Consider the following 11769-nt stretch of genomic DNA (forward strand, 5'->3'; position numbering starts at 1 on the left):
TGAATCCAGTGTCCATCTGAAGCTCATTTCTGTTCACATCTTTCTCCTATTTTGCCAGCATCCTGCAGTTTCCCAGCTCTGGGGTCCGAATACAGATGGCTACATTCTCATACTGGGCACCCAGAGAAGGTCACATGCTTTACATCAATGGCAATTAGTTCCCCTTTTTAAAATGGAAAATGTCATTAAGTTCTTGAATAATTCAAGAGTAGAGGTCACAATACAGTGTCCCTTTTGGGGGTCTTTATGGTGCAAATGGCAAAACAAGGCGATCCTATCAGTAAGAGTAGATCTAAGGTTTACAATGTAGCTCTATTTAGTGTGACAGGAAAATTAAATTACACGAGGCACTCATTCATCGTCACCCGTTAACAGGCTTGGGAAAATTGTGGATCCCCGGGGGCAAATCACTGACAACGTGCGAGGCAAATAAAAATATGTCATTTTAATTGGCCGCCGTTTCCTCCGCTTGGTTTTGAAAATGGTCCCCCACCACTCTCCTTGGATATAGGGTCCTGAGTTGCCCAGGCACGACCACAGCTTAAGGACGGGTTAAAAATTCTGGGGGACACGGGTCTGTTTTCGTAGCTGTAGTTGAGCTGGTCTGGATCCAGGGGTCCCTAGAAAGGAAATACAGGGGAAGATTTCACATATAAACCGGCGTCCGCGGCTCCCCAACCCGCCCCTGAGGGGTGATCTGTACGGCAGTCACTGTGTTTCTGGAACCGGGGCTGCCCTTCAACCTGCAGGGTGTCAGGAAGAGGCCAGGAGGGGGGACCAAACGACGCCGGGGCCACCAACCGCCCTCCCTCCCCAAGGGAGAGAAAACCCGCCCGGGCCTCGGCGGGCCTGGCCCCGGGCTCCCGGGCTGGGGTCCGATGGATGGGGTCGAACCAGAGGCAGCGCGTCCTCTGAGGTCACCAACCGAAAGGAAAGCTGTTCCCGGGCCGCGCCAGCACATCCTCGCCATACACGTTCCCTGCGACCCCCACGATACCAGTTCGGGCCGGTGGGCGTGGCCGCCGGGGACCAGCTCGCACCCTTGACCACCCCCGGGGAACTCAGAGCTCTGGGCCGCTCCACCTGCGCGCCGCGCCGCGCGCCCTGAGGTCTCCCGCCCATCGCGGCGCCCTGCGCACCTGCGGGGCTCCCGCCCTGCTTCCCGCTTCTCCCGGAGCAAAGTGTGGTGGGGGCGGCCCCTCCCCGGGGGCGCCGGAGCGCCTGCGGGTGAGGTTGACCCTTCCAGTGAGTGGGGCGCCTGGGGTCGATCCCCTGCGACGTAGGACCTGGAAAAGGCAAGAAGGACCACCCGTCTGCCTGTTGCTTTTTTTTTTTTTCTTTTCAAGAAATAATATCTATCTGGCACTTCCCTTTTTCGGGCTCCCAGACCAAGACGCTGCGAAGTCCTGTGCTGGCTATGTGAGCACCGAGCGGGGCTAGGCGGACCCCCTGCCCCGCACCTCGCGGTACTGCGCGCATCTCCGCCGCGGGCGCTTGGCCGCGCGGGGAGGCCCAGCTCCGATGCGCGCCCCAGGATGCGAGGACCCGGGAAGGGGGCGGCTGCCTGGCCTTGGCAGAGGGTCCAGGCTGCTTACGAGGAGCGGGAGGCCGGTTCAGAGGCTGCGGTTCCCAGAGGAATGAGGACCGCGGGGCTGCTGGGTTTCTGAAGCGGTCCGACGTTAGTAACGCTTAGGTAAAGCAAGACACTGCATTTTAAAGAAAAAGTTCTATTTCAGCGTGGCTGCTGCCTCGGGCGAATAATGGGTGTCTGAGCCTCCGTATCTTTGTAGTTGAATTAAAAGTCGAATTAAGGAATACATTTCCTTCTTGGAGTTGGGGGAGCAGAGGGGTCAATTCAGAGGTTTTTCATTTTCTAAACGCTTCAATTTAAGCAAACACTTGGGGGCCCTGGGCCGCTGTAATTCCAAAGACAATTTTCCCTGGTTTTAATTTGATTTGCATTTTTTCAACTTCGATAATATTCAATTTCATGGCTGAATACACAGGTAAACACTGTTAGGTCGTGTTTTTTCGCCCCCCTGCACCAAACACAATGTCGCTTGTTTCAGAATGCCAGGGGAGGTGACACCCGGTCCCAATTATATCTGCGGGTTTTTCCTGAATTATTTTCCGAAATATCTCGGCTTCCTCTAGGCACCAGAAGCGTGAGGTATAGCTGAAGGGCTCTGCAGGTGTAGCGCGAGCAACACAAACATGGCCCAAAGGAAGGAGGAAAAGCAAACAGGTTCTTATTCTGCATAGAATCTACTCTAATTTTACCCAGAAACATTTAAAAATATTTTATTAGTAGTTTTAAGCAATCAAAAAATGATCAATATATTCACTTCCCCCAGAAATACTTTCAGTGTAAATTTTGTCGCTAGAAAGATGAACATTGAGAAATACAAAGAGTTAGTCTTTGCAAGAAGTTTACTTAGCAGCTTTGAGCTATTTTATCAAACATAAAATTTAGAGAAAAATATGTCATGAAATCAGTTAATTAGCTTTAGTTGTATCAAAGCTGATATTTAACAAAATGCCACTGTTAGTAACCTTGGGGCCAGACGCTCAGAGCTGCGTGCAAACAGCTACACCAAAGGCTAACACAGGTGGATAGTAATCCTCCGACACAACGTCCACCATGCATCTTATAAAAGATAGTTGAGCATCATTAAATATACAGCTAGTTTGGCACATAGTAAATTTATCACAACTCCAATGCATTTTATATTCCTTCATGAAACTGTGGCACAAGAGGTAAGTAGCAAAGAAATGACATACTTAATTGGTCTGTCCAGGGGTATTTATATAACAAAATAGCACTCTCAGGAACAATTCCTCATTTAAGGAACATATATAATATATAATATATATGTAATTTGCTTAATGGTCATTACTCTGAATCACTATTTCTATTTTAAATCCTAAAAATTTACAGATTTGAATGTCTTATTTTGTAAGATTTTTTTTTTTAAACTGAAGAGCTTATGGACTATATTAGTGACTTTAAACAATTATAAGATATTAGAGTTTTGGTATCTTGGAAAGAATAGATTCACTGGTTATAGTGGTGAGATGTTCAGAAATTTCTTTGCTTGAGGCTGGCTGATTTTGGCAAACAGTATTGTGCCGATCTCCTCGGCAAAATACTCCTTTCATCGTACGAAAGGGGTTTAAGCAAACTAGAAAGGAATTTCTTTTGAGATAGTACCGACTTTGAAAAAGAAAGTTCCTTAATTTTTAAAAAACACTATCATCATAGAAGGCTTACTGCACCGAAAGCTTTCAGGAAAACTGACCTTTATCGTTTGACTTTTAATTTTTTTCAACAATTATTGAATTTTAAATGATCATTGTTTAGGATTCATCCTAATCCTCCGTATTGTGGGTGGCTGGCAATTATGTCTTTCTGTTTATCTTACACAAATAGATGGTGGAGTTCGATGTCCACAGATGACAGCCATGCAAACCTCCTCCTGGAAAAGAGCTCATGACAGGGACACAGCTAAAACACACGGTCTGCTCGGAGGATGGCAAACTACAGGCAATAGGAACCTCTTTTTCTTTCTCTAGTCCTAATGGAGGAGGAAACGGGGATCTTTCTAAGAACCTAAAAGCATTGATCATCAGAGTAAGTTTGCCAATTTCATTTGCTTTTACCCCCAAAGAGCTCTGTGTGCAGGCAGGCGATCTAGAAGCAGCTGTCAGGCATAGTAGACAGCAATCGCCCTCACTTCCAAATATTCAGCTGTGTGTGAGCAGCCAAAGACGGAGGAGGCTCAGCTGTCCTGGGGTGGGAGGGGGAAAGGAGGAAGGCCTCGGGAGGTCCTGAGCAGTAGGTCTTAGCCGGGGGTGGGGGGAGACTGGCAGGAGAGGGAGCCCAAGTGTCAGCAGGGAGCTTCCGCTACAGAAGTAGGAACATGGGAGGCTGTGTCCTTTGGGGGAGACGTTAGTTCTCAGAGGAAGGAGTAGCACCCCCTGAGAGACCTAACCGCTTTAGGGAGGATAGCTGAGGGTGGTCCAGGTGGCTCAGTGGTAAAGAAAACGCTTGCCAATGCAGGAGACACAGGAGACTCAGGAGATGCAGGTTCAATCCCTGGGTCAGGAAGATCCCTAGAGAAGGAAATGGCAACCCACTCCAGTATTCTTGCCTGGAGAATCCTAGGGACAGAGGGGCCTGGTGAGCTACAGTCCATGTAGCTCCAGTCCATGGAGTCGCAAAGAGTCAGACATGATTGAGCGACTGAGCATGCACAGTTAAAGACTGGTCCCACTGTCCCTTCATGATTAATAAGAGCAGGAGCCTAACCCAGGGGTTGGGGGTGGGGAGTGTGTGTGTGTGTGTGTGTGTGTGTGTGAGAGAGAGAGAGAGAGAGAGAGAGAGAGAGAGAGATTCCGTTAAACGCAAGGGAGAAATCCTGCAGTTACTTTTAGTTGTTTACTGAGCAAGGGCAAAATCTAAACAGCGATTTCCAGGATCAATGAAGGGATCGTCTCAGGTTCCTGAGCTGAGCCCCCTAAATGAGTCTGGCATCCTGATAACTGCAGGTTAGCACCTGAGATCAACTCCTTCCCACAGCTAGATGCTGGCAAGAGATATGGAGGCATCTTGTTCTGAGCTCTGGGAAGGGCGAGGCGAGAAGGGGATTTAATTGTCTGCCTGGGTGAATCGAAATGTCCTTCTAAAGCAAAGAAATCAAGAGAGATTGGCCTTTAATTGGCAAACTTGGCTGGTTGGAGGGGAGTGGTGATTAAAGTGGAGGAGGATAAAGTGCAGATCAGACCCCTGCCCCTAGCTTACCCCCACAGATTCCAAGTTTCCATTCTCTTCCTCCTCTCTAGAAGGCTAGGCGCCTGGTCTGGCCTGCGCCTGGTCTGACCGTGGTGACTCTGCCCTTCTCCCCATCTCAGTCTAATGCCTCCATTGTCAGTTTGGAGTGGGGAGACTGGTTTAATCCAGAACTCTAATTATTTCCGAGGGCTGGTCATCCCCACACCCAAGACATCATTGGGTGCAAAGCGGGTCTTAGGACTCAGTTGTTCAGAACCTCCCCTGGAATCCCCAAAGGGGAGGGCCCCTGTCTGCAGGAAGTCCCATCCCACTTAAAACAATCTGAGAACTTATCTTCCAGTAAGTAGAAAAGAAAAGGAGACCTCCAGGCCAGGAGGGCCTGGCACAAGCAGGCAGCAGCCATCCTTGGCTTGCACACCAGTTTGCGTGTGTGCAGCTCCACTGGGGTGGCACTCTGCCCCCAGAATGCAGGCTTACTGAGGCGGGGTCCCAGTCTCCTTCTGGGATGGAGGCAGCCCAGTCCCCCCACCACCCACCTCCCCTCCAGCATCCCATTCTGGGCCAGACCTAGCGGCAGGTGTTGACCGGATCTGCATTTGTATGCACGTGGGGGAGGCAGCAGTGGGGGCAGGGCCTCGCTGCCCGCACAGCTGCACTGGGGTTAGAGTGTGCAGGGGCCCAGCTGTGGTCAGGTGTACATTCCAGTTGTGCTGTCACCTGGGCTGTTGGGCCACCAGGTGCGGGTCAGAGTGAGGTCAGAGGCCCCCGATCAAGATCCCTAGTCAGGAGTAGAACTGACAGGTGGCACCTTGTCTGTGGATGATTTTAAGTCTATACGTAAGCTATTGTTTCTGCCCCTGACATTTTCCTCTTCTCTGGCATTTTCTCTCCTATTCCCACTGCAAGAGTCATCTAGCTGCCAATTCTCTGTGCTTCTTCTCCCTTCCAGCCTTAGCCTGTGGGCCCCCAAAGCTTGAATGGGGAGGAGTCATGGTCCAGTCTGACTGATCCTCTGGTCAGCTTTGGGTCCATGGCACATGGGAATTCTAACTCCAAGAAAGAAAAGGAGACCCTTTCTAGGACAGCGCTGGGAGGGTCTCTGCCATCCTTTTAAGAAGTGTCCAAGCCTGTTCTCCTTGAGATCTTCTTGTGTCTTTCCAGCCTTCTTCTAACACTGGGGGCTCCTCCCCCAACCCCCTCCTTGCTTACCATCAGCAACTTTGAAAACCTGGGGGTCCTAGTGAAAGCAGACCTCCTACTGCATTAGAATCAGAGAGTTTTGCGCCCAGATCACATGAAACCAGGGAAAGTTGAAAAAATACAGAGGTAAAAGACTTGGATTCAATGCTGAGCTCTGAAATTGGAGCCCTTTCTTTAATTTCTCTCTGCCTGGGCCCATCACCAATAAATTCTGACAGCTACTGGGGATAGGGGGTCTTAAATGAGGTCATGCTCATTGAAGACGCCTAGCTTGGTGCATGGTACAGAAGGGGACCCCACTCAGAGACGGTAGATGGAGTACAGTCGTGATCAAGAAAAGAGGGGGAGGGGCTGGGGCAGGAAAGAGAGAAACACTAAGATGGTAGAAAGTTTTGCCCCAAAATGCACTCATCTTTTTTGGGTAGAGGGTAAATTTTCTCTGCTATGAACTTGCAACTTCTTTCTGTGTGTAAACAGCTCAGTTTCATGTAGCTCAGAATTGCAGACTGAATAGAAGATACACGGTGGAATTGGTGTCCTTTATTTTAAATTTCTTAGACTGGGCTTTAGAAGGTAAGGTGAGCAGAAAGCTCAAATGGAGGGTGGTCACTTTTCAAGCCAGAGTGCACAGGTTGGCATTTTGATTTCTCTGCTAAAGAAGCCTCTGGCTTCCACACACAGCTGCCTGTGACCCAGGTCCTGTCCTGGCCGACAATTCACCCTGGTCCTCCGCAGAAAATGCCATTCCTTCGTCATCTGTCCTCCCCAGCCCCTAGTTCCCACTTCACACCTTAGCTCCTCCCAAGTCCTCTCTGTCAAACACTTCCCAAGGCTGTTTTCTATTTTCCAGGAAGGCACTCTGAACACTCAAGTCTTCAGATTAAGAGTTGCATGCTATTCTTTGTGTGAGCCAACATTTCAAGAAAATCCATTATATAACTACATCTTCTTTGTGAAAAGAAATGGGATGATGAATTGAGGCTGTATTTCTAATGAAATAAGTTGAAATTCACCCACATGCCCCTCTATTTTGATTTGCTGGGGTCATGAGCAACCTTGGTCCAAAAAGTTCCTGCTTGTGCTTGAAACCTGTATTTTACCTTTTTTCCCCAAGAAGTGAAACCATGGGAAAGCTGTTTTACCTAGGAAGAAAATCTAGTCCTCAACCATTTAAGTGAGCAGAAGTGGAACCACTTAAGCAAGTAGAACTAAAAACCAGCAAACAGTTCTGATTCCAAAGTTTTCATCTACATCATACCCCAGTATTTCCCCCTCAAGCACCTATCTATATGATGCACAAGTTTTCCCTCTCAGTTCATTTGACATATTTAAGTTCAGTCAATATGACCTTGCTGGCAAGGCATCCTGGCATCACAGGGAATATCAGTGCCTCCCAGTAGCTTAAAGACTGTTTCAACACCAGGCACTTGCCCTAATGAGATGTGAGAACCTCTAATTTTACATAAATGAATGCAGCTTAATTTGTGTCGCTTTTTTTCCAGCAGCAGGACTATCGGTTGTGTTATCTGCCAGTGAAATTGCCCACCTTTTTTTGAGAAAGAGGTGTGTGTGAAGAGTGAGTCGATGCCTTCTCGTGGGAACCTGGTGGGGATGGGGGGACATGTGTAACAGGGACATCTGACCAGTGTTTTGTTGGCAGTGAGCAAGGAACTCTGAGGAATAGTCACTAAGGTAAAAAACCGAGGACACTGCTGTGCAGATGTGCTCGTGACACCATCCTGTGTCCTCAGCACCTTCCGCAGAGGATGAACAAAGACTCTGGAACAAACCCCAAGGGTGCAGGGGCTGGGGGAGGGAAGAATAGGAATCACCTCCAGTCTGGCAATAGGGACCGGGGCGAATGACAGCTTGTAAAATAAGCCTCCATCAGTCTCCCAGGAGACAGCCGGCCTCAACTTGGGTGTTCCCTGCTTGTTAGCCTCACTCATAATTGGTCTCCCCTCCCATCCCACGTTGTTGGTTTTCTGTGTGTGGCTTTTGGTGTGAGCGTGTTAGGTTATCAACAAATACAATGGCGGGAGGGGGCGAGGGGGGACACACACGATTGTTTTAAAGAAGAAAGGAGAGAAAGGATGAGAGAGGGAGCAGGAAGGCTGTGAACAGAATGCGGAAGATGCCCCAGGATTTAGGCTTCCAAGGCAGCCCCTGGAGTGCTGGGGGCAGCACGCTCCCCGGGAGTTTTGTGTAAGGGAGGAGCAGCCTGCCAGGAGCTGGGGACCCCACTGAGCTGGGGACCCCACTGAGCTGGGGACCCCACTGAGCACCTGGGGGCACTCTCCGCTCCTGGCAGTTTTTGTTTGCTTGTCTCCGGAGGTGCAGCATCTCATCGAAAAGGAATTTCTAAAAAAAAAAAAAAAAAAAAAAAATCCCAATTCTTGTGCCTGCCCAGAGAAAAGATGTGGTCTCAGGAGCAGCCAAGGACCCACGGAGATGGGTGGGTTTGGTGGCCGGACACACAGGCCTGTGCCAATTGGCCTTTTTCCCCATCCATGTTAAAATAGTTTCTCCTACCCTCCTCAGGATCTTTCCCTCCAGCCCATATTCTCTTTTCTCCTCCTCAGACGAAACCAAGTCCTGTGAGTAGTGGCCGTAAGAAACCTGTGGGCTGACCTCTGTAAAGTGGAGAGCCAGCTGGCTTTCCAGTCAAGGGGTGGTGGGCCTGGGGGATGGGGGGGGGGGCATGCTGTGGTCACACTGTATGGTTTTCACTCCAAAAGGGGCATGCAAGACTCTGACACCCTCAGATATCTGTTTACTGCAAAAAGACCATTTGATGGGGAAAGGAAGCAACTGATAAGTAATTAAATGGGGCAGCAAACTTTTGGAGAGTTTTTCCTTGTGTTTTTGTTTGTGTAATTTCGCTCCACCAACCATTGGGCAGCCTGGGTTGCCATGGTGCTATAGCCGAGGCTGGTGTCCACTGGGTCCCTGGCTGGGCAGAGACTTTTAGAGTCTGAAATCTTGCCTTTCTGTGGTGTTGATGACTCTCAGAGGGGTTTGTATGAGGGAATCTCTTCTGTTTGGTGGGATTCAGTGCCTGTAAGTGTGGACACTGGCCACAGTTAGGTTAGGGCCATGGCGGGGGCGGGGGGGGGGGGGGGTTGCAGGCTTAGATATTCCCTCCTCCCTCCTAGCACAAGGGGGACATTCCCACCCCCAGAGGCCCTGCTACGTTCTCTCAAGAGTTCTGGGCAACACAGTTCAGAAGATCCAGGCCCCAAGTGGAGAGGATCTGCAGAGCCCCGATCTCAGAAGGGTGTGCTGCCCCAGAGAAAACCAGTTACCCCGAGGTACCTCCAGGTGCCTTGTTGAGCAAACACACCCTCTGCCTACTCCCCCCACCCCCATTGAGCTTTCTCTCTAGCCTCTCCCTGCCGCACGCCTCCCCACATTAAAAGGCCCCCAAAGCACTGACGACCGGCTTCTCTGTATAAAGCCGGGAGAAGGCAGGCGATAAACATCAGGCGTTTAAATTGGCCATTTGGAAGATTACATCTCTTCAGCGAGGGTCTTTCTTTCAAAACACTGCATTAAGGGCCGCGGCTACTCCGCACCGGCTCTGAGGCCAGGGACCTTTTTTATTCGGCCGTGGAGTGGGCCGGCGCGGTGACCCGGCGCCATCAGAGACCCGGGGAAAGGACTTGGGGCGACACCATCTAATGACAAGTAATTGACGGATTCGAGGCCGAGCATTACCAGCGGAACGGGGAGGCATTAATTATTTAAAAACGATTAGCCTCGCGTGTGTCCCGCAGGCGAGCAGTTTCGTTCAGGGAAGATAACCAGCTAAGCGAACCGAAGCCGGGCTGGGAGCGCGGCAGGGCAGGTGCGCACCCCAGCCGGCCTTGGGCGCGGTGGACAAAGGCGCACGCCGCCCCACGGGGACGGGGGAAGGAGACGGGTGCCCAGGCTCTCCACACAGGGAGTTGTCCACAGAACTGACCCTGCCAATTATCAGGACCGATATCTGGCCTTTTGGGTTTGAGATGTGGGTGACAGTGGCGGGAAGGGAAGAAACTTTCCAGTCACGGTGGCGGGTAATTTCGGTGGTCCGAGACCTAGCGCTACCTACGTCCTGGAGAAATACCAAACTGATTGAACCGGCGTGAGCCTCCAACGAGTCAGACACCCAGCCCTAGAAAGCAAATCCTCAGGCAGAATGCAGATTTGGGAGTGGGGAGGGACACCTGGTAGACCCCAGGGGAAAAAACACCTTTTCTACCCTGCTCTCCACAGCCGAGGGTCCTGCGGTGTCAACTGGCAGCCTCGGAGCCACTAGTTTTCCGAGAGGGTGCTTTCCCGTAGGCGGGGGACAGATGCTGGGCGCGGTGACTTGGCGCCATCAGAGGCCCGGGGAAGGGACGTGGGGCGACACCGTCTGTCCGATCCCTCCAAACTCGGTGTTCTGGACCAGCGCGGGGGGGAGCGGTCGAGGAACCGCCCCGCGGCCGGGTTCAGCATTTCCCTCCTGGAACCGATTAGTGGCCCCGAGGCTCCCGGACTTTCCTGCGGTCCTGCGCGCTCGCGGAGAGAACCTGGGCTTCCCCTGACGCTGGGAAAGGCGCTGTCCCTCCTCGGCTCCCGGACGGCGGGGCCCCACCGTCGCTGGGCCTCCACGTCCCTGGAACCCACGCTCGGGCCTCCCTCTGCAGCCTCCCAGGACCAGCGCGCCATCTTCCGCCTCCCCCACCCCAGCTTCTGAGGCCCAGGCCGGCTCCCACCCCCGCCTCCCCACTGTCCCAGGGCGACAGGAGGCCCTCGGATCGAATCCCCGCTCCAGAGAGGCTGCGGGAGCCTGCGGTGTCTTCCCGGCGCTTCGGGACCCCGCCAAACTTTTCAGCTGTGCGCAGGACCCAGGTTCACTCTGGGTTCCCCAACAGCTAGCATCCTCAGAATTGCCCGCAAAAAGGCCACCTCCCCAACCCCGGATTCTCTCCGACTTGGCTTCTCCCTCCTTCCCCGCCCCTCAGGCCTCGGAGCCCCGGGTAGGGCTAGGGGCTGGCTGGGGGCGGGGAGGCGCGCGGACTGGAGTGGGGGGCGCACTCCCTACCTGCGGTGCGGCGGGCGGGCGGGCGGACGGGCGGCGGCGGCAGAGCGTCCAGCGCGCGGAGGGAGGCGGCCGACTGCTCTGAGCCGAGGCATCCCCGCATTTATTTGAGCTCAAACCGAGCGACTGTTGACTTTAGCACACAAAGCAAAGATTTCACTGCCCGCTAGTTTAAAAATGAATATTTTACCAAGATATCGATCAGCGTTATAAAATTCAGTTAAGTACAATGGGATCCTGCAAAAAAAAAAAAAAAAGAATAAAGGAGGGGGGCAATATAATATCTGTGCAAATTTGCTGAAGTGTGACGTGGCCTTGAAAGTTTACCCTCCTGGAATTCGGATCTAGAATGTTTTTTTCGGTTGTTTACTGACTGTTTATTCACAGATCACGGTTGCTTAAACCAGCGCGGAAAAGGAAGGAAAAGAGAGGGCGAGGGAGGGAAAAAGAGACGCTGCACCCTACTACGCAGAGTTGGGGGACGCAGGCGGAGGGCAGTGTGAGCGCCGTTAAGCTGGGGGCCTTGGCGGGAGGAGGGGCTGGGGCGAGAGGGTAGGGGGCCGAAAGATTCAGGATGCGCCGAAAAGCCTCCGAAGCGGCCAGCTCCCCGGCATCCTTTTTAAGTATTCCAACAGAACTATATCTTATCGGCAGGGATCAGTGGAGGGGGGCGCGCTAAGTAGTTTAAAACGACCCTCGCACAATGGGC

The 11769-nt window shown here is 51.8% G+C and overlaps 1 long non-coding RNA gene across 1 annotated transcript; it reads right to left on the minus strand.

Annotated features, from left to right (window-relative positions):
* Positions 1-430: 430 nt before the first annotated feature.
* On the minus strand, positions 431-11195 carry LOC110127900 (uncharacterized). Its single transcript, XR_011489469.1, has 3 exons — positions 11064-11195; positions 1140-1286; positions 431-620 (listed from the first exon to the last, which is right to left on the minus strand). It is a non-coding gene; the product is annotated as an uncharacterized lncRNA (long non-coding RNA).
* Positions 11196-11769: the final 574 nt, after the last annotated feature.

The sequence above is a fragment of the Odocoileus virginianus genome, chromosome 9, assembly GCF_023699985.2.
Source record: "Odocoileus virginianus isolate 20LAN1187 ecotype Illinois chromosome 9, Ovbor_1.2, whole genome shotgun sequence".
NCBI lineage: Eukaryota > Metazoa > Chordata > Mammalia > Artiodactyla > Cervidae > Odocoileus > Odocoileus virginianus.